Consider the following 23,037-nt stretch of genomic DNA (forward strand, 5'->3'; position numbering starts at 1 on the left):
CCTGTCCGGCATTTCAATAACATAATTCAGAGAGTCTATCTTTTTAATCACTTTGTACGGACCATGGAATCTCGCCTGGAGGGGGTTGGTTGCCACTGGAAACAGAACTAAGACCCTATCGCCCACTTGAAACACTTGTTCGTGGCTCGTCTATCATATCACTTTTCATTTTTGTTTGGGAGTTTCGTAGATTTTCTTTGGGAAGGTTACAGATCCTTTTAAGCCTCTCACGAAATTTTAAAACATAATCAATCACATTGACTTGTACTGGCGGGCTGGACCATTGCTCTTTCAGTAAGGTCAGAAGTCCTCTGGGCCTATGACCGAAGACGAGCTCGAATGGGCTGAACCCCAATGATTCCTGAGCCATGTCCTTTGCGGCAAATAACAAGAGAGGCAAGGCATCATCCCAGTCTCTAGCATTCTCTTGGCAATAAGTTTTAATCATGGTCTTTAATGTTGCGTGGAATATTTCCAACGCCCCTTGAGACTCCGGGTGGTACGCGGATTCCAAAATCTGCTTTGCTCCCATCTCATGCAACATCCGTCAGAATGTGTGAGATGTGAAGACACTCCCCTGATCTGACTGAATTTCCCTTGGCAATCCCACCGTAGTGAAAAATTTCACAAGCGCCTTTACCACTGCAGGAGCCTTGACGCTTGCCAGGGGCACAGCCTCCAGAAACCTGGTGGCGGCACACATCATAGTCATCGCATACTCTCGCCCACTCGCAGTTCTGGGTAGGGGACCGACAAAATCCACAATTATTCGGGAAAAAGGTTCCCCGAAAGCAGGTATCAGTCGAAGGTGCGCTTTAGGCAGGACCTGGTTCGGCTTACCTACCATCTGACAGGTGTGACACCGTCTACAACACTCAATAATATCCTTCCTCATGATCGGCCAGTAAAACTCTTTCATAATTCTATCGACTGTTTTCCTTACCCCAAAATGTCTACCGAGGGGTATCTTGTGGACCAGGTTAAAAATCTCGTCCCTATAAATTTTCGGCACTACCACCTGGTGTACCAACCCCCACTCCTCATCTGTGGTCATGGTAATTGGTCTCCACTTCCTCATCGGTACTCCCTCCTTCACATAATAGCCCACTGGTTCCCTTTTTATTTCTGCTTCAGAGAGAGCTGTCTCCGTCAAAACCATCAGCTCCTCGTCTCGTTCCTGTGCCTATATAAATTCCTTCCTCACTAATGATAAATCTACCTCAACTCCCTCACTTCCTTCCGCTCCACTATGCTCCTTCTTCTCACGTTCTAACCCCTCCTAGTACAAGGCTGGTAAAAATGTCTCAGCTAAATCCACTTTCGCTTCGGCAGCCTTTCTGGATATGTGCCGAATCACTGCGCAAACGGGATAAACCTGTGAGACCATGGTTGGGTCCTCAGTCCTGGCAGGCTTGCTCGTCAGCTTTACTGCTGGTACACATCTCCGCCTGCAAGGTCGTTACCGAGTAAGACCTCCACGTCTTCCATTGGTAATTCAGGCCTCACCCCTATCGTGACCAGTCCGGAGACCAAGTCACTTTTCAGGTATATCTGGTGCAAAGGTATTGCTTCAGTCCCTTTCCCAATGCCTTTAATCACACTGACCTTCCCAGTCTCGGTCTCTGCACTAAATTCTAACACCCTCCTCAAGATCAATGATTGACAAGCCCCAGCGTCTCTCCAGATCCGTACTGGAACTGGGGTTGACCCCTCCTTCACCGACACTAATCCGGCCGAAATAAACTTCTTGTGCCCTTCCTGAACCCTATCAGACCCCTTCTCCCCTAGTAGTTTGTTTACCAGCTCAATACAGCCAGTCGGAGTCGTCATTTTCCCTTTCCCCATTCTCCTTCTTTGGGGCAAAACACCTGGACACAATGTGACCGGCTTTCACACAATTATAGCATACAAAACCAGGAGACTTCCTATGCTGTGTACATACATCTATTGATGCTTCTGGACACATCTTCAGTGATGTTCCTGGAATCATCGGGAGTTTCGGGTCTTTCAACATTATACAACCTCCTCCAGGTGACCCAGCCAGGGCTGATCAGACCCCAGCTTGTGTCCAGATGGCTAGCTACTTATGACTCCATAGCTCCCCTCTTTTGAACCACAGCCATCTTGAGGCCCTCTCTACCGCATCAGTGGTACTGCGGATGGCTCTCCTCTTCTTCTCTCCCTCGATGCCCAAAATGCTGAAGGCTCCAACTAAAGAACGGGTTACGAATCCTCTACAACCAACCTCCACTGGGAGACACCTCGCTCTCCATCCAGCCTGCTGACAGTTGCTGACCAGTCCTGCGTACTTGGAGAGCTTCCTTTCAAAGGCCTCCTCCAAGCTATCTTCCCATGAGACTGTCAGCTCCAGTAGCACCCCTTGCTTAGTAGACTCAGACACTAGGACAATGTCTGGTCGCAGGGTGGTGGCTGTGATATGGTTGGGGTACTTCAGTTGCCCTTCAAGGTCCACCAACAGCTGCCAGTCCCTTGCAGAGGTCAGAATGCCTGTAGATGTTCTTTTGGCAGGTATTGACGGCTCCCCAGCTCTGACAAAGGCAATGGTCGGCTTGGAGGGTTGGGACCGTTTCGCCCACTCAACTCCTGCGCTGACGGCTTCAGCGATGGTCTTCAGGAACTGATCATCCCTCCATCTGTACCATCCCTCACCAAGTGCCCTTGCGCAGCCACTGAGGATATGCTCCAGGTCAAACTGCTTCCTGTCTCCTTATCCTTCTCACTAGCCCCCGGCTTACTTTCTGGCTTTGCCAGCGGACTTTCTCCGCCCTCTTGACTACCCTTCAGGTAGCTCTTACTCGGGGTAAACTTTGCTTTGTGTGTTAACACGTACTCATCCGCTAACTTAGCAGTTGCGGCTAAGGTTTCTGCCTCTTTCTCAAGAGGCCCCATCTAGAAGGCCCTACCTTCAGGGACACAACCTTTAAATTGCTCAATCATTATTAGCTGTAGCAGTTTGTCATAATCCCCAATGACCCCTTTTGAGGCGCACCGACGCTCACAATACATCTGCATCTCACGGGCAAACTCTAAGTACGTGCGGCCCCACTGCTTCCTCACATTCTGGAACCTTTGTCGGTATGCCTCCGGGGACCAACTCATAAATCCTGTGTATAGCCTCTTTTACCACATCACACCTCTGGGCATCTTCTGCTGACAACGCTGAGTAAGCTTCCTGAGCCTTCCCCTTAAGCACGCTCTGAAGTAAAACAGCCCACTTATCCCTCGGCTAGTCCCGACTTGCAGCGACTTCTTCATACGATCAACCTAGGCCTCCTCAAATAGGGGAACCATCCTAAACTCCTGGGTCGCCCTGAACCCTCCACCTTGGTCCGGCATTTGGCCCCTCTCTAGCATCATCCTTAACTTCTCCAGCTCAAACTCCCTTTCCTTCTGCTTCTCTCTCTCTTCCCTTTCTAGATGCTTTACTCGAAAATCATGCTCGAGCCTTAATTTTTCCATCTGCAGCTGCACCGCCTCCTCACCAGGTTTGCTCATAGACACCACCTCCAGCTCCCCGTGGGGAAACACATCTTTAGATACATTATGCTCAACGATGGCTCTGTGCATCTCCACTCTCCTCATTGTCTGCTTCCCCTTAAAAAGATTCAACCGTTTTGCAACAATCACCAATTCTGATTTCTTGTCATCCTCTAATGCCTCCAAGGTTGGCGCCTTTAGAAATTCCTCGATATCCATTTCTGCTGTTTACACTTTTTTTCGGGAATTTAATGCGATCAATTTAACCAGTCCCAATTTTGAAGTTCAAAATCCCGGGACGAGATCCCCACTTATGTTACGTACTCCGTAACTGGGTTGTCAAACCAGCAGAAATGGAACACTCGTTGGAGCCTGTGATTACTAAGGACTAATAAAGTTTTATTAAAGAAATAAGTAATACAGTACACTAACCGCAAGGATATAAATGTAACAGGTTAGCAATGATAGTATACATATATACACAGAAATAGAGTAACAGGAATCAACCAAGCTTGATCGCAGTCTAGGGGTAAAATGATCAGTCTTAAGGTGAAGCAGAGTTCAGTTCAGTCTAATGCAGTTCGAAGTAATTGCTGTTGTTGTACCGTTGGAGAGAGAGAGAGAGAGAGAGAGAGTGAGAGATGCAGTTGGTTTCAGGCAAACCTTTCGACGCCTTCTGATCCAGCTGTGGTCACCGACTGTGACCCCCCTGTTTCGGACGCGATCGTTCTCCCATGGTGAACCCGGCACCCAGGCAGGGGCGGACACACACCAGGTTCCCACTAATCGTACCTTTACACCCTGTCAGCCTCTGAACGATTCCCGCAAATCGGTCCTCCAAACTCCCACCAACTTGTGGGCAAAATGTTCTTTCCAGGGTCTCGTGGCGTGCGTCCCGTGCCTTAGCAAACCCGCTATTTTTATCCCTCCTGATGTGGTATCACGTGTCCATCAAACTTCACACTTCCTATTGTCTCAGCAGGATTTGCTAGTGAACAGTTCAGGTTCGAAGCAAACGGTCTGTGGCAATCGCCACATACCGAATTATGTGTCTTTCTCTCATTAATCTCTATTTTCTCTCATTAGCATTTTGAATGGTTCTCTATTGTCTCTCATTATCTCTCTCATTAGCATCATCCGTTCTGCAGCTCTGCTTGGCTTCACACATGACACAAATAACGAACCTTTTGATTCCTGAATCCCGTCGGAAAGGTATGATTGACTACAAGGATCAGAAGATTCGTATTGTTGAAGATTTCTCATCGGAAGTTATGGAAGAATGTGCTAAGTTTATAGAAGTTATGGCGAAATTTTATAGCAAAAACTTCAAGCCTTCTCTTCGCTATCCAGCTCGGCTGAGAATTACAATGCAAGGTGGCTCAAAGAGATGGTTTCTTACGAACGAAGAGGCTCAGAAATTTTAAAACTTAGAAATATAACTGCTTAATATTTTCCAGTATGAATAATTGCTTTTTTTTTGTAAAACCGTATAAGCTTATTTTTTTTACTGCATTTTGCTTTGTCTTGGTTGAAACAGTAATTAACCTTGAATTCTTTGGAGCGGTTCCAGCAGGCTTTTCTATGGGGGATGATATTAGTGGGGGTAGGTGAGGGCTACCTTTTGGCCGATTTTCTCTCTTTGGGAGGAGGGAGGTGGATGGGAAGTTCTTTTTTCTTGAAGCTGATTTGGAAATTTAGTCAACTCTGTTGCCTAGTTACTATATCTCAAGGTTTATTGTTTGGGTTTAATATACATTCCTCTGATTGTTACTTTAACCTTTCTTATAAATAGTTTTAAAATGGATCAAAGTATTAATTTACTTAGTTTTAACATGAAAGGGCTAAATCACCCTGCAAAAAGAAATAATATTTTTGCCTATATTAAAAAACTTAAGGTACGAATTGTTTTTCTTCAAGAAACTCATGTACGTAAATGTGACAATTCACGCCTTTTTAATCAATGGAGAGAATCTCATTTCCATTCTTCGTTTCAGGCCAAAGCCAGAGGTATTTCATTCCATATAGATAATAAAGTTTCCTTTGTTCAACATAAAGTAATTTCTGATACAAATGAGCATTTTTTTTATAGTATCAGGGAAACTAGATAACAAATTAATGGCATTTGCCAATGTGTATGCTCCGAATATAGATGACCCAGCCTTCTTTAAGCATTTTTTTTTCATCTTTGCCAGATATGAGTCTGTACTCATTGGTGAGGGGAGGAGATTTTAATTGTTGTTTAGATCCAGCTTAGATCGTTCATTTTCTAAACTAGTGATACCAAATAAATCAGCTGTGTTTATTAAATCTTTTCTAATGAAATATGGTATTGTTGATGTTTGGCATTTTTTTCATCCAGTAGACAGCGAATATTCGTTTTTCTCTCATGTCCATCATACATATTCCAGGATTGATTACTTTTTTATTGATAGCTGAGTGATTCCATTAGTTCGATCCTGTGAATATAAAGATATTGTTGTCTCAGATCATGCTCCTGTGCTCTTATCTTTAAATCTGCCTGGCCTTCTTCAAACAAACTGGTTTTGGCATTTTAATCTAACTTTGTTATCTGATAAAGATTTTTTAAAGTTTATGGAGAGATAACTTACTCTTCTTTTGAAGAGAATACGTTGGAGGAGACTTCTAATCTCAGCAGATGGGATGCCTTTAAAGCGTATACTAAAGGTCAAATTATTTCTTATAGTGCAAGTATTAAGAAAAAAAGCTAATAAAGAGAGAAGTGATTTAGCTAACCAGTTCAAACAACTAGACCAGCAGTATGCCTTGGTTCCAGATCCTGCTTTATATAAAAGGCGTGTTGAAATTAGAACTAAGTATGATCTCCTTTTATCTTATCCAATTGAACCTCAATTCCTGAAAGATAAAAGTCAATTTTTCATTCATGGAGACAAAACAGGTAAATTATTAGCTAATCAAATTATAACCTTTATATATAAACAGCAGATTAAAGAAATACATAAAGCTAATGGTGATAGGACAATTGATTATTTAGAAATATATGATACTTTGAGAGAATTGTATTCTAGACTGTATAGCTCTGACTCTCCTAAGGATAATACTGTAATGAACATTTTTTTAGACCAGTTAAACATTTCCACAATCTCTGTTGACAACAGAAAGCAGTTGGAACAAACTATTTCTTTTGAGGAAATTGTCGAGGCTGTGCACTCATTGTACTTGAGGAAAGCTCCATGTCCAGATGGATTTTCTGGAGTGTTTTATAAGACCTTTTCCTCACTGCTTATACCTCATTTATGTGCAGTTTTTTCGGATTCATTTAAATTGGGCAGGCTGAATCATTCTTTCTATGAGGCTTCCATTTCGCTTATCCTCAAAAAGAATAAGGATCCAATTGAATGCTCTTCCTATAGACCAGTTTATACTTAATGTTGATACTACGATTCTATCTATACTTTTGGCCTGCAGGATTGAAAATATTTTACCATCTGTCATTTCTGATAATCAGGCTGGATTTATCAAAAGTCAATATTCTCATTTTAATATTCGTTGTTTATTAAATGTTATCTGTTCTCCTTCTAAGGAGATATCGGAATGTGTGGTATCCCTAAATGCTGAGAAGGCTTTTGACAGTGTTGAATGGAATTATTTATTTAAAATTTTAGGAAAATTCAATTTTGGACTTGATTTCATTCAATGGATTAAATTATTTTATTTAGCTCCCTCCGCTAGGGTTATTACTAATTCTCAGAACTCCAAACCATCTAAGCTTCAACGTGGCACCAGACAAGGCTGTCCGTTGAGTCCTTTGCTTTTTGATCTGGCTTTAGAACCCTTAGCCATAGCCTTTAGAGAATCTAATGATATCACTGGTATTTTAAGGAGAGGCACTATTCACAAAGTTTCGCTTTATGCTGATGATCTATTGCTCTTTATTTCTAATGTCGAGACTTCGTTAACCCATGTACTTTCTTTGCTCTCCTGTTTTAGCCAGTTCTCAGCTTATAAACTGAATTTACATAAGAGTGAACTTTTTCCTTTTAATAATTGGATATCAACTAATTCTAACCTTCCTTTTAAAATTATAAGAAACCAATTTACTTACTTAGGTATAACAATTATTAAAAATTAAAAGTGCTTATTTAAAGAACATTTTCTTACCCTGCTAAATTATGTAAAAAGGACACTATCAAATTGGTCGGCTCTTTCATTGTCATTGATTGGTCGAATTAATTCTATTAAAATGAATATTTTACCTAAATTTATATATCTGTTTCAGGCATTACATTTTTTATCCCTAAATCTTTTTCTGATTTTCTTGATCCTATTATATCATTCTATATATGGAAAAATAAGCATTCTAGACTAAACAAAATTAATCTTCAGAAAGCTAAAAAGAATGGAGGGCTAGCTTTACCAAACTTTAGGTTTTATTATTGGGCTGTTAGCATACATAATCTTTCATTTTGGTTATATTACATTAATCGTGAAGATTGTTCGATGTGGGTTTCTTTAGAAGCTAACTCTTTTAATAAATTTTCTACTATTTATCTTCTTGGATCCTCACTTTCTTTATCCCTGAGTAAGTTAACTGACAATTTGGTAGTTAAACATACTATGCAATTTGGGTACAATTCCGAAAACACATGGGCTTATTGAGATTTTCTCTTTCAAGTTCCATTTTTTCCTAATTTTTTTTTAAATCTTCTATGATAGACGTGGCTTTTAAAGAATGGGATAGATTAGGTGTTAAATGCTTCCAGGACTTGTTTGTGGAGGGAAGCCTCCTTTTGTTTGAGCAACTGTCAGCTAAATATAGCTTACCCAAAACTCACTTTTTTTGATAACCTACAAATAAAAGACTTTTTACGGTCTCAAGTATGTACATTTCCTAAAAGTCCTGATAAGAATCTACTAGATGTAATTTTTAATTTGAAAACTTTTTATAATGGATCTATATCTAATATTTATAATATGTTGCTGGGAATGAGAAGTGTTCCTTTAGATAAAATTAAAAATCTTTGGGAACAAGACTTACAGACTGCAATTTCTGAGGAAACTTGGAATGAAAGTTTTAAATTGGTTAACACTTCATCATTATGCGCTCACCACTCTCTGCTACAATTTAAGGTGGTCTATAAGGCCCACATGACCAAGGATAAGTTGTCTCTCTTTTATTTGGATACATCTCCTTATTGTGATAAATGTAATAATGAAGAAGCTTCACTCATTCATATGTTTTGGACACATCCGATTCTTGAAAAATATTGGAAAGAGGTATTTCAAACCTTCTCGGTATTTTTTAAAGTAAATTTTAAGCCTAATCCTTTGACTGCTTTGTTTGGTATTGTTGGAGGAAAGTATATTATTTTGGAGAAACCTGATTATGCACATTTTGGCTTTTATTTCTCTTATGGCTAGGAGGGCACTATTGCTTAAATGGAAAGATGTGGTCTCGCCCACACGTTCAATGGCGGTGTGATGTGATGTCACTTTTAAATTTAGAGAAGATTCGGTGTTCAATTTCTGAATATAGTCAAGACTTTCAAACATTGTGGGGACCATTCTTGAACCATTTTCAAAACCTTTGATTTGTCGTTAAAGCACAGATGATGGCTAATAATATACTTTTTCTTTTTTCTTCTTTATTAATCAGCTTTGGTCTTGGTAGTGGGTTAGTTTTTTCTTCTATATAATAACTTTACTGTATTTCAATATTATGAATTAATCAATTTGTATGAATATAGAGTAAAGAGTTTGCATGTGGGATTCAGTATAATGTATTTGATGTATTTCTTTTTTCTTGAACTCTGTAGTCTCCTATGTAGAAAATTAATAAAAATATTGAAAAAGCATTAAAATATACTTCAAAACTGACCATAAGACTATTCCAGGATCTGCTTTTTTGGCATCTTTTCAAAAAATATTCCATTACTCTATTATATACTCTATTATATCTTTTTATGCAAAACATCATAGTAGCAAAATATCTTGTTGATATGCTGGTTTTCCACTTAATACTGTTACATTAGTATCCCTCAAAATAGATTATATGTACAAAATTACAAAATAAATCATCAAATATTTTAATACAAGATTAAACTTAGTCTTCAGCCAAATTACAGTATATTGTCTAAAATAACTTAATAAGAATTCATTACAATTTAAAGTTTCACTAATCAAAGCAAATCAAAATACAATTGGCACATTTTTTGTATTTATTGTCAAGCAATAAACCGCTGACTTAAATCAAAATGCTGTTGCTTCTGTTGTTTTGCTTGGTACAGAATGGTAATGGGAATGTATCAAAGGTTAATAATAGCATTGAAAAGAAACACACATGTGTTCTCCAAGAGTTTCTAAAGAATGATTTTAATGGAAAGAAAGTTCAAAAGGATTTGTTGACTATTTATCAACGGAACTAGGTTGGCAACTTACTACGCAACTCTTAATTAATCAATGTTTGCACTTTATTGTCTCTGCACAAACAACAATGTTGACCCCAGGCCAGCAACTTAAACATGAATTCTACTGTTTCCTCTGTGCCAACACTAACTCAGACCACTTCTTCAAATTATAACACTGATATAGAGGATCTCCCATTGGCCAGACAATTGATCCTTCCTTCTCCCAGCCCCTAACATGGGGGTTCTTCCTTGTGATGGTTAGTCTCTGGGGTTCTTGTCCGTTTGCATTTGAAGCTCCTAATTCTTATAATCTTCCTCATCAGTTCAAATCTTGCACTTCAATTTTGTTAGCCCTAGGTCATCTGACTGACCTGCAATATGCCAGATTCCCATCGGGTATAATCCATGGGCTACACAACTTCATGCCTTAGGTGATTTTTTTGTGCCATTCAACTCTGGTCTAAACCGTTCAAACTGGGTCACCGAGACACCAGAATATAATCAGATTATTCTGCAAACCTGTTATTGTACACAATAAGCAGCTTATCTGAGAATGAGCTCAACTCACTAGCTAAATAACAAAAACTCCTTGAGTCCACATTCGATTGCTCTGATTATCTGACACCAGAGCACGAATCAGTTCACCAACAGCTCACAAAATGGAAGTTACAGAGCAGCTTCACAAGATGTCTGCCCCCATTTCCTCAAGCACAGGGTAAAAACAATGTCATCTGGTTTGTCTACATACACGATCTTGAGTATTCAAGTTTGATGTTTCATTCCATATTTTAATACCTTCATGACCAACATAAGTCCCCTTTTAATCCACAGAAAATTTAATAACAAAATATCAGAGTCTGAAACAGATAAAAAAACTAATATCAAAACACTGGCATAGTTAAAATATTATTAGTACAAAAGCATATTAAAGAACATAATACGGTAAAATATAAAAATGCAAACATGAGAAAATCTGCAGATGCTGGAAATGCAAGCAACACACACAAAGTGCTAATGGAACGCAGCAGGCAAGGCAGCATCTATAGGAAGAAGTACAGTCGACGTTTTGGGCCGAGACCCTTCGTCAGGACTAACTGAAAGAAGAGATAGTATGAATTTTGAAAGTGGGAGCGGGACGGGAGATCCAAAATGATAGGAGAAGGTAGGAAGGGGAGGGATGAGGCTAAGAACTGAAAAGTTGATTGGCAAAAGAGATACAGAGCTGGAGAAGGGGGAGGATCATGGGACGGGAGGCCTAGGGAGAAAGAAAGAGGGAGGGGAGCGCAGAGGGTGATGGAGAGCAGGCAAGGAGTAATTGTAAGAGGGACAGAGAGAGAGAAAAGGGGGAATATTAAATAAATAAATTAAGGATGGGGTAAGAAGGGGAGGAGGGGCGTTAACAGAAGTTAGAGAAATCAATGTTCATGCCATCAGCTTGGAGGCTACCCAGACAGAATATGAGGTGTTGTTCCTCCAATCTGAGAGTGGCTTCATCTTGACAGTAGAGGAGGCCATGGATTGACATATCAGAATGGGAATGGGACGTGGAATTAAAATGTGTGACCTCTGGGAGATCCTACTTCCTCTGGCAGAACGGAATATAAGGTGTTTTTCCTCCAACCTGAGCGTGGCTTCATCTTGACAGTAAAGGAGGCCGTGGATTGACATATCAGAATGGGAATGGGACGTGGAATTAAAATGTGTGACCACCCAAATGTGTGGCCAGAGAAAGAAGGATCTCCCATTTTAATTCCGCATATTTTAATTCCACGTCCTAGTAGAAGAATCTTTTGTGGTACGGATGATCATAAGGACATATGGTCGGACAGTGACACATGTGATCCTGTGCTGTTTAGCTATTTTAGCTAACGGCGTCTTTAAAGTCTTATTCATCCATTAAACAATTCCACTAGATTGGGGTCAATAAGATTCAAAGATTCAAAGTACATTTATTATCAAAGAACGTATAAATTATATAATTTTGAAAGTTGTTTGCTTACAGGTAACTGGTAGTTGAAAAAAAGCAATAAAGTAAATGGACCCTCTGTTTTACCCTAATCAGTTTCATCAGATTTTGTGTCACCTTTGCTGTGAGGTGGGGATCGTGATCTGATTCTAGGCTCCTTGGCAATTCCCGATGACTAAAAAACTTTTTGAACAAAACCCTGGCTATAACTTTAGTAGCATTATTTCTAGTTGGAAAAGTATCCTCTGTCACTTAGATATATTTCACTCATCTACGGGATGGAGGTAAAAGTCATAGAGAATCAATTCACAAGTTAACCCATGGTCCTTCTACAGGTGTATGTATCTTAAAACTGCCTTCCTGTCTGATTTATCTGGGTTATACTGGGCACAAATCAAACAATTCTTACAATAATATTCTACATCTCCTTGCAATTTTGGACACCAGCCCAGGTTCTCAGATTCAGAATGAGGTTAGAATCAGAATCAGGTTTATTATCACCAGCATGTGTCATGAAATTTGTTAACTTAGCAGCAGCAGTTCAATACATAACACAGAAGAAGAAAAAAAATTTATGTAGTGGCGTGCAAAAGTTTGGGCACCCTGGTCAAAATTTCTGTTACTGTGAATAGTTAAGTGAGTAGAAAATGAACTGATCTCCAAAAGTCATAAAGTTAAAGATGAAACATTCTTTTCAACATTTTAAGCAAGATTAGTGTATTATTTTATTTTGTACTATTTTAGAGTGAAAAAAAGGAAAGGAGCACCGTGCAAAAGTTTGGGCACCCCAAGAGATTTGAGCTGTCAGATAATTTTACCAAGGTCTCAGACCTTAATTAGCTTGTTAGGGCTATGGTTTGTTCACAGTCATCATTAGGAAAGGCCAGGTGATGCAAATTTCAAAGCTTTATAAATAACCTGACTCAAACCCTGTCCCAATAATCATCAGCCATAGGCTCCTCTAAACAGCTGTCTAACACTCTGAAAAATAAAATAAATGATGTCCACAAAGCAGGAGAAGGCTATAAGAAGATAGCAAAGTGTTTTCAGGTAGCCGTTTCCTCAGTTTGTAATGTAATTAAGAAATAGCAGTTAACAGGAACGGTGGAGGTCAAATTGAGGTCTGGAAGACCAAGAAAACTTTCTGAGAGAACTGCTCATAGAATTGCTAGAAAGGCAAATTAAAAACCCCATTTGACTGCAAAAGAGCTTCAGGAAGACTTAGCAGACTCTGGAGTGGTGGTGCACTGTTCTACTGTGCAGTGACACCTGCACAAATATGGCCTTGATGGAAGAGTCATCAGAAGAAAACCTTTCCTGCTTCCTCACCACAAGATTCAGCGTGAGAAGTTTGCAAAGGAACATCCAAACAAGGCTGATGCATTTTGGAAGCAAGTCCTGTGGACTGCTGAAGTTAAAATAGAACGTTTTGGCCGCAATGAGCAAAGGTATGTTTGGAGAAAAAAGGGTGCAGAATTTCATGAAAAGAACGCCTCTCCAACTGTGGATCGATCATGCTTTGGGCTTGTGTCGCAGTCAATGGCACGGGGAACATTTCACTGGTAGAGGGAAGAATGAATTTAATTAAATACCAGCAAATTCTGGAAGCAAACATCACACCGTCTGTAAAAAGGTTGAAGATGAAAAGAGGATGGCTTCTACAACAGGATAATGATCCTAAACACACTTCAAAATCCACAATGGACTACCTCAAGAGGCGCAAGGTGAAGGTTTTGTCATGGCCCTCACAGTCCCCCAACCTAAACATCATCGAAAATCTGTGGATAGACCTAAAAAAAAACAGTGCATGCAAGACGGCCCAAGAATCTCACAGAACTAGAAGCCTTTTGCAAAGAAGAATGGGTGAAAATCCCCCAAACAAGAATTGAAAGACTCTTAGCTGGCTACAGAAAGCGTTTACAAGCTGTGATACTTGCCAAAGGGGGTGTTACTAAGTACTGACCATGCAGGGTGCCCAAACTTTTGCTTCAGGCCCTTTTCCTTTCTTGTTATTTTGAAACTGTAAAAGATGGAAATAATAAAGTAATCTTGCTTAAAATATACCCTATCCTCGTTATAAGCGTCTTCAGACAATGTGGATTCACAGTTATGCGAGGAACCTATTTCTACCAACTTCTCATTATATGCGTCCAAAACTCACAGTTACTTGAGGATCACTGCTTTCCCACCAATACAACTCACGTGCGCACGCCTCATAGTCTCACTGTTGGGATGAAAAACACTGCTTTCCCGCCAATACAAGTCACGTGTGCACACCTCACAGTCTCACTCTCGTCAGTCTCGCATTGGTTTTGGCAACGTGTGGAACTTGCGCTATTAAACTTCTGTTGTTTTTACCTACTGTGCACTGATTTTGTGATTGAAATATTTAACCATGCCTCCTAAGCGTCCGATGTCAAGTCCTGGGCCATCAGCCAAGCGGCAGAGATCCACTTTAACACTTGAAAAACAGTTGGAAAGTATAATCAGGGCGGCATCGGTTGAACGTAACGCAGCTCTGGGGTGCTACTCTGGCCTGGGTGAGTCCACGATCGGAAACATCAAGAAAAATGCTGAGAAAATAAGAAGTGCATTGATTGATTAATCACAAGTGTCTTCAAAGATTGTTACCAAGGTGTGTAACCCGACTATGACAAAAATGGAGAAAATGTAGAGTTTGTACATTGAGCATGAAACAAAGGAAAAAACAACACTTAGTTCAGATCATCTTCATGTGAAAGCTTTGGAAATTCATGGTCGTCTTTTTTCAGAGGCTAGTGAGGAAGTGTCAAGTGATATCATTAGCTTTAATGCAAGTAGGGTATGGTTTTCTAAGTTCGTTAATCATCACAGGCTTCACAACTTAGCTGTGCGTGGTGAGGAAACTAGTGCTGATCACGAAGCTGCTGAACGCTACCCTGTGCAGTTGCGGGTTTTGCTAGCCGAGTTAGGCATCACACCAAAGCAGGTGTTTAACACAGACGAGACCGGGTTTTTTTGGAAGTGTATGCCGAAATGCACTTACATAAGTAAGGATGAAAAAAATGTGTAAGGTTTCAAGGCAGCAAAGGATAGATTGACTTTGCTTGTGTGTTCCAATGCCGAAGGAGACTGTAAGATGAAGCCTCTCTTAGTTTACCGTTCATTAAACCCCCGTGCTCTCAAGGGTTTGAGTAAGAATATGCTTCCTGTCCACTGGGCAGCTAACAAGAATGCATGGGTCACTGGTCAAGTCTTTGAAGATTGGTTTGCTAATCATTTTGCTGTTGAGGCTGAACGCTACTGCCGGGAACAGAATTTTGCCTTTAAAATTCTTTTGTTACTTGACAATGTGCCAGCCCATCCTAACCATTTGGACAGCATTCATCCGAACATAACGGAGCGTTTCCTGCCGCCTAACACAACGTTGCTGATTCAACCACTCGACCAAGGTGTGATATCCACATTCAAGGCGTATTTTTTACAGCGAACTATCTCTCAGACGCTGCAAGCAACAGACGATTTTGAAAATCCCGGGAGCTTACCAATGGTGAGGGCATGGTGGAAGTCCTTCAACATCAGACATGCCATCAACAACATTGATGAATCCTGGAAAGAGGTCAGATCTTCCACTCTCAATGGAGCGTGGAAATCAGTTTGGGCAGAGTGTGTGCGCACCCTCAAGGGGTTTCCTGCCTTCAATGCAGCTGTCCAGGATTGTGTGGCCCTGAGCCATAAAATTAGTGGGGAAGGATTCTCAGATCTCGAGACGGCTGACGTGGTAGAACTCCTGGATTCTCATGATGAAGAATTAAGTGTGGATGACTTTCTGCATTTAACTCAGACTGAAGGTGATAATGATGAAGAAGAAAGTGTCAAGTTGCAGGAGAAGCATTTTACAGAGAAGCAACTGGCAGAATTTTTTAAGATTGCGAAACACTTAGCACAAATGGCGATGGACATGAACCCAGGTTTAGAATGGAGTCAGCATTTCAGTCGTTCCCTGCAGTCAAGCCTTCTTCCGTATAAGCAAATTTATGCTGAAAAAACAAAATGCTGCCAAGCAAACAACACTCACCACTTTCTTCAAACCGGTGTCATCTCCTGCTACTGGCAGTACTGAGAGTTCTGTGAGTCTTTCTTCACCCCTTGCTGTCCTTGATAACCCTGACGACACCCAACCACACAACCATCCACCTCATCCATGTAATGCTGCCCGACACCACAACAACCACTCATCTCCCGGAGGGAACACACCTGCCAATGTAGGTGAGTACTCTACACCCTAGTATGTTAACTTATGATTTATTACATTGAATATTACCTTAAATTGATGAAATATAATATGAATGTTGCCTTGTGGCACTGCTTTTGTATTGTATTGGTATGAAAATGTGAATAAATTACAGATAAAACATATTTAGGAAGCCTCCAGAGCGCATCCCTATTTTTCTCCATGTAAATAATTATTCACATTATGCATTTTCACATTATGCGTCGACTTCGAGGAATGTATCCCCCACATATAATGAGGATAGGTGGTATTGAAGAAATGTGAAATCTTTAACTTTATACCTTTTGGAAATCAAGTCATCTTTTACTCACATAGCTTTCCACTGAGGCAAGGGGAGAAAAAAAAAACAGAGGACATGGGTTAAGGGTGAGGGGGGAAAAGTTTAAAGGCAACATTAGGGGGGGCTTCTTCACACAGAGAGTGGTGGGAGTATGGAATGAGCTGCCAGACGAGGTGGTAAATGCGGGTTCTTTTTTAACATTTAAGAATAGATTGGACAGATACATGGATGGGAGGTGTATGGAGGGATATGGTTCGTGTGCAGGTCAGTGGGACTAAGCAGTAAATGGTTCGGCACAGCCAAGAAGGGCCAAAAGGCCTGTTTCTGTGCTGTAGTTTCTATGGTTTCTATTCACAGTAACAGAGATTTTGACCAGAGGTGTCCAAACTTTTGCATGCCACTGTGTGTGTGTGTGTATATGTAAATCAATTACAGTATTATGTTTATTGAATAGGTTAAAATTGTGCAAAAACAGTAATAATTTATATTAAAAAAGTGAGGTAGTGTTCATGGGTTTAATGTTCATTTAGGAATCGGATGGGAGAGGGGAAGAAGCTGTTCTTGAATCACTGAGTGTGTGCCTTCAGGCTTCTGTATCTCCTACCTGATGGTAACAATGAGAAATGGGCATGCCCTGGGTGCTGGAGTCCTTCATAATGGACACTGCCTTTCTGAGACACCGCTCCTTGAAGATAGAAACATAGAAAATATACAGCATAATACAGGCCTTTCAGCCTACAAAGCTGTGCCGAATATGTCCCTACCTTAGAGCTACCAAGGCTTTACCCATAGCCCTCTATTTTTCTAAGCTTCATGTAGCCATCCAGGAGTCTCTTAAGAGATCCTATAATTTCTGCCTCCACTACCACCACTGGCAGCCTATTCCACACACTCACCACTCTCTGCATTAAAAAAAAACTTACCCCTGATGTCTCCTGTATATCTACTTCCAAGCACATTAAATCTGTGCCCTCCTGTGGCAGCCATTTCTGCCCTGGGAAAAAGCCTCTGACTATCCACACGATCACTGCCTCTCATCATCTTATATACCTCTATCAGGTCACTTCACATCCTCCATTGCTCCAAGGAGAAAAGGCCGAGTTCACTCAACCGGTTTTCATAAGGCATGCTCCCCAATCCAGGCAACATCCTTGTAAATCTCCTCTGCACCCTTTCAATGGTTTCCACATCCTTCCTGTAGTGAGGCAACCAGAACTGAGCACAGTACTTTAAGTGGGGTCGGACCAGGATCCTATATAGCTGCCACATTTCCTCTCAGCTTCTAAGTTCAATTCCACGATTGATGAAGGCCAATACATCGTATGCCTTCTTAACCACAGAGTCAACCTGCGCAGCTGCTTTGAGCATCCTATGGACTCGGACCCCAATATCCCTCTCATCCTCCACACTACTAAGAGTTTCACCATTAATATTATATTCTGCCATCATAATTGACCTACCAAAATGAACCACTTCACACTTATCTGGGTTGAACTCCATCTGTCACTTCTCAGCCCAGCTTTGCATCCTATCAATGTCCCGCTGTAACCCCTGACAGCCCTCCACACTATCCACAACACTCCCAACTTTTGTGTCATCAGCAAACTTACTAACCCATCCCTCCACTTCCTCATTCAGGTCATTAATAAAAATCACAAAGAACAGATACCTGAGACACACCTCTGGTCACCGACCTGCAGAATATGATCCATCTACAACCACTCTTTGCCTTCTGTGGACAAGCCAGTTCTGGATCCACAAAGCAATGTCCCCTTGCATCCCATGCCTCCTTACTTTCTCAATAAGCTTTGCATGGGGTACCTTATCAAATGCCTTGCTGAAATTACAGAGTACCTGGAGGCATATGTCAAGATAGGCAGAACTCAGCATGGATTCCTTAAAGGAAAATCCTGCCTGACAAACCTATTACAATTTTTTGAGGAAATTACCAGTAGGCTAGACAAGGGAGATGCAGTGGATGTTGTATATTTGGATTTTCAGAAGGCCTTTGACAAGGTGCCACACATGAGGCTGCTTAACAAGATAAGAGCCCATGGAATTACGGGAAAGTTACATACATGGATAGGGCATTGGCTGATTGACAGGAAACAGAGAGTGGGAATAAAGAGATCCTATTCTGGTTGGCTGCCGGTTACCAGTGGTGTTCCACAGGGATCAGTGTTGGGGCCGCTCCTTTTTACATTGTACATCAACAATTTGGATAATGGAATAGATGGCTTTGTGGCTAAGTTTGCTGATGATACGAAGATAGGTGGAGGGGCCGGTAGTGCTGAGGAAACGAAGAGTCTGCAGAGAGACTTGGATAGATTGGAAGAATGTGCAGAAAAGTGGCAAATGAAGTACAGTGTTGGAAAGTGTATGGTTATGCACTTTGGCAGAAAAAATAAACGGGCGGACTATTATTTAAATGGGGAAAGCATTCAAAGTTCTGAGATGCAACGGGACTTGGGAGTCCTCATACAGGGTTACCTTAAAGTTAACCTCCAGGTTGAGTCAATAGTGAAGAAGGCGAATGCAATGTTGGCATTCATTTCTAGAGGAATAGAGTATAGGAGCAGGGATGTGATGTTGAGGCTCTATAAGGCGCTGGTGAGACCTCACTTGGAGTACTGTGGGCAGTTTAGGACTCCTTATTTAAGAAAGGATGTGCTGATGTTGGAGAGGGTACAGAGAAGATTCACTAGAATGATTCTGGGAATGAAAGGGTTAACATATGAGGAACGTTTGTCTGCTCTTGGACTGTATACCTTGGAGTTTAGAAGAATGAGGGGAGACCTCATAGAAACATTTCGAATGTTGAAAGGCATGGACAGAGTGGATGTGGCAAAGTTGTTTCCCACGATGGGGGAGTCTAGTACGAGAGGGCATGACTTAAGGATTGAAGGGCGCCCATTCAGAACAGAAATGCGAAGACATTTTTTTAGTCAGAGGGTGGTGAATCTATGGAATTTGTTGCCACGGGCAGCAGTGGAGGCCAAGTCATTGGGTGTATTTAAGGCAGAGATTGATAGGTATCTGAGTAGCCAGGGCATCAAAAGTTATGGTGAGAAGGCAGGGCAGTGGGATTAAATGGGAGAATGGATTAGCTCATGACAAAATGACAGAGCAGACTCGATGGGCCGAATGGCCGACTTCTGCTCCTTCGTCTTATGGTCTTATGGTCTAATCCATATACATTACATCTACTGCTCTTCCTTCATTAATGTGTTTAATCCCATCCTCAAAAAATTCAATCAGGTTCGTAAGGGACGACCTGCCTTTGACAAAGCTATACTGACTATTCCTAATCATATTATAGCTCTCCAAATGTTCATAAATCCTGCCTCTCAGGATCTTCTCCATCAACTTAACAACTATTGAAGTAGGACTCACTGGTCTATAATTTCCTGGGCTATCTGTACTCCCTTTCTTGAACAAAGGAACAACATCCGCAACCCTCCAATCCTCCGGAACCTCTCCCGTCCCCAGTGATGTTGCAAAGATCATCGCCAGAGACTCAGCAATCTCCTCCCTCACCTCCCACAGTAGCCTGGGTCATTCTCATTCGATCCCGGTGACTTATCCAACTTGATGCTTTCCAAAAGCTCCAGCACATCCTCTTTCTTAATATCTGCATGCTCAAGCTTTTCAGTTTGCTTCAAGTCATCACTACAATCACCAAGATCCTTTTCCATAGTGAAAACTGAAGTAAAGTATTCATTAATTAACTCTGCTATTTCCTCCAGTTCCATACACACTTTCCCACTGTCACACTTGGTTGGTCCTATTCTTTCATGTCTTATTCTCTTGCTCTTCAAATACTTGTAAAATGTCTTGGGGTTTTCCTTAATCTTGCCCACCAAGGCCTTCTCAAGGCCCCTTCTGGCTCTCCTAATTTCATTCTTCAGCTCATTCCTGTTAGCCTTATAATCTTCTAGATCTCTAACATTACCTAGCTCTCTGAACCTTTCGTAAGCTTTTCTTTTCTCCTTGACTAGATTTTACTACAGCTTTTGTACACCATGGTTCTTGTACCCTACCATAACTTCCCTGTCTCGTTGGAACGTACTTATGCAGAACTCCTCACAAATATCCCCTGAACATTTGCCATGTTTCTTCTGTACCTTTCCCTGAGAACATCTGTTCTCAGTTTAAGCTTCCAAGTTCCTGCCTGGTAGCCTCATAATTCCCCTTACTCCAATTAAGCATTTTTCTAACTTGTCTGTTCCTATCTCTCTCCAATGCTATTGTAAAGGAGATAGAATTATGATCACTGTCTCCAAAATGCTGTCCCACTGAGAGATCTGACAGCTGACCGTGTTCATTTCCCAATACTAAATCAAGTACAGCCTCTTCTCTTGTAGGCTTATCTGCATATTGTGTCAAGAAACCTTCCTGAACACACCTAATAAACTCCACCCCATCTAAACCTCTTGCTCTAGGGAGATGCCAATCGATATTTGGGAAATTAAAATCTCCCACGATGACAGATCTATTATTACACCTTTCCAGGATCTGTTTCCCTATCTGCTCCTTGATATCCCTGTTACTATTGGGCGGCCTGTAAAAAACACCCAGTAGAGTTATTGACCCCTTCCTGTTCCTAACCTCCACCCACAGAGACTCTGTAGAAATCCCTCCACGATGTCCACCTTTTCTGCAGCTGTGACACTATCTCTGATCAACAGTGCCACGGCTCCACCACTTTTGCCTCCCTCCCTGTCCTTTCTGAGACATCTAAAGCCCGGCACTTGAAGTAACCATTCCTGGCCCTGAGCCATCCAAGTCTCTGTAATGGCCACCACATCCTAGCTCCAAGTACTGATCCACGCTCTAAGCTCATCCGCTTTGTTCAATACTGTTTGCGTTAAAATAGACACATCTCAAACCATCAGTCTGAGCGCGTCCCTTCTCTATCATCTGCCTATCCTCCCTCACACACTCTCTCCAAGCTTTCTCTGTTTGTGAGCCAACCGCCTCTTCCCCAGTCTCTTCAGTTGGGTCCCCACCCCCCAACAATTCCGGTTTAAACTCTCCCCAGTAGCCTTAATAAACCTCTCCGCCAGGATATTGGTCCCCCTGGGATTCAATTGCAACCCTCCTTTTTTGTACAGGTCACACCTGCCCCAAAAGAGGTTCCAATGATCCAGGAGTCTGAATCCCTGACCCTTGCTCCAATCATGTCCTGGGTACTTTGTAGGCTGGTACCCAACATGGAGCTGACTAAACTTATGACCCTTTACAGCTTCTTTTGGTCCTGTGCAGTAGCGCCCCCTATACCAAACAGTGATGCAGCCTGTCAGAATGCTCTCCACTGTACATCTAAAGAAGTTTTTTAGTGTACTTGTTGACGTACCAAATCTCTTCAACCTCCTAATGAAGTATAGTCACTTTCTTGCCTTCATTATAGCTGCATCGATATGTTGGGACCAGGTTAAGTCCTCAGAGATCTGGACACCCAGGAACTTGAAACTGCCCACTCTCTCCACTTCTGATCCTTCAATGAGATAAGGTATGTGTTCCTTTGTCTTACCCTTACTGAAGTCCACAATCAGCTCTTTTGTCTTATTGACGTTGAGTGGAAGGTTGTTGCTGCTCCATTAGTTGGTATATCTTGCTCTTGTACACCCTCTCATCTCCACCTGAGATTCTACCAATAATGGTTGTATCATCAAGAAATTTATAGATGGTATCTGAGCTATGCCTAGCCACACAACCATGGTTATAGAGCGAGTAGAGCAGTGGGCTAAGCACACACCCCTGATGTGCACCAATGTTGATCATCAGCGGGGAGGAAATATTATCACCAAAACGCACAGATTGTGGTCTTGTGGTTAGGAAGTCAATGATCCAATTGCAGAGGGAGATACAGAGGCCCGGGTTCTGCAACTTCTCAATCAGGAAAGTGGGAATGATGATGTTAAATGCTGAGCTATGGTCAATGAACAACATCTTGACATAGGTGTTTTTATTCTTCAACTGTGTGCTTGTATTCTTCAACTGTTCCATTGATTTATCTGATCCTCGATGTCCAAAAATGCATCTTCTGACACCTTTTGGCACCACAAATCTACCATTAGTACGTTCTGTGCAATCTTAGTCCATACTTGTATTGCTAGATATTTCCTATACTCTTCAGAATTGCCTCTCTCTGTACTGTACCTCTGCTATCTCCTGATCCAATTGCTGTACCGTGACCAAGTCTATAGATATACTCTTTGCTGGTTTTTTTGTTATCACTTCCCCTATATCAGGATTCTATTTTATCCCATACCTTTCTCCTAGTTTGGCTAACTTATCTGCCTTCTTGTTCCCTTCTGGGAATGTATTTAAGTGAGCATTCACAATTTTCTACTCCATAAGTGTTTCCTCTGGCCTTCATAAATATATATTTCAACAAGGGTGCCAGTGGTAAACCTGGTTCTTGTAGTTATTTTACTGGGTGTCCACTAGTCTTCTCAGTATTCATATGCTAAGACTTCCGGTCCAATCTTGAAGCTCCTTTGCTGCTTCACTTGGCAACTGGCTGAACTGTTCATTCTGCACATCCCTCCATAGATCTGGTTTCAGGAGGTCTATGTGAGATCTCAGATTCCTCCTCATGAACAGCATTGCAGGTGTTTGATTTATCCTT

The sequence above is a fragment of the Mobula hypostoma genome, chromosome 10 (assembly GCF_963921235.1).
Source record: "Mobula hypostoma chromosome 10, sMobHyp1.1, whole genome shotgun sequence".
Classification (NCBI taxonomy): Eukaryota; Metazoa; Chordata; class Chondrichthyes; order Myliobatiformes; family Myliobatidae; genus Mobula; species Mobula hypostoma.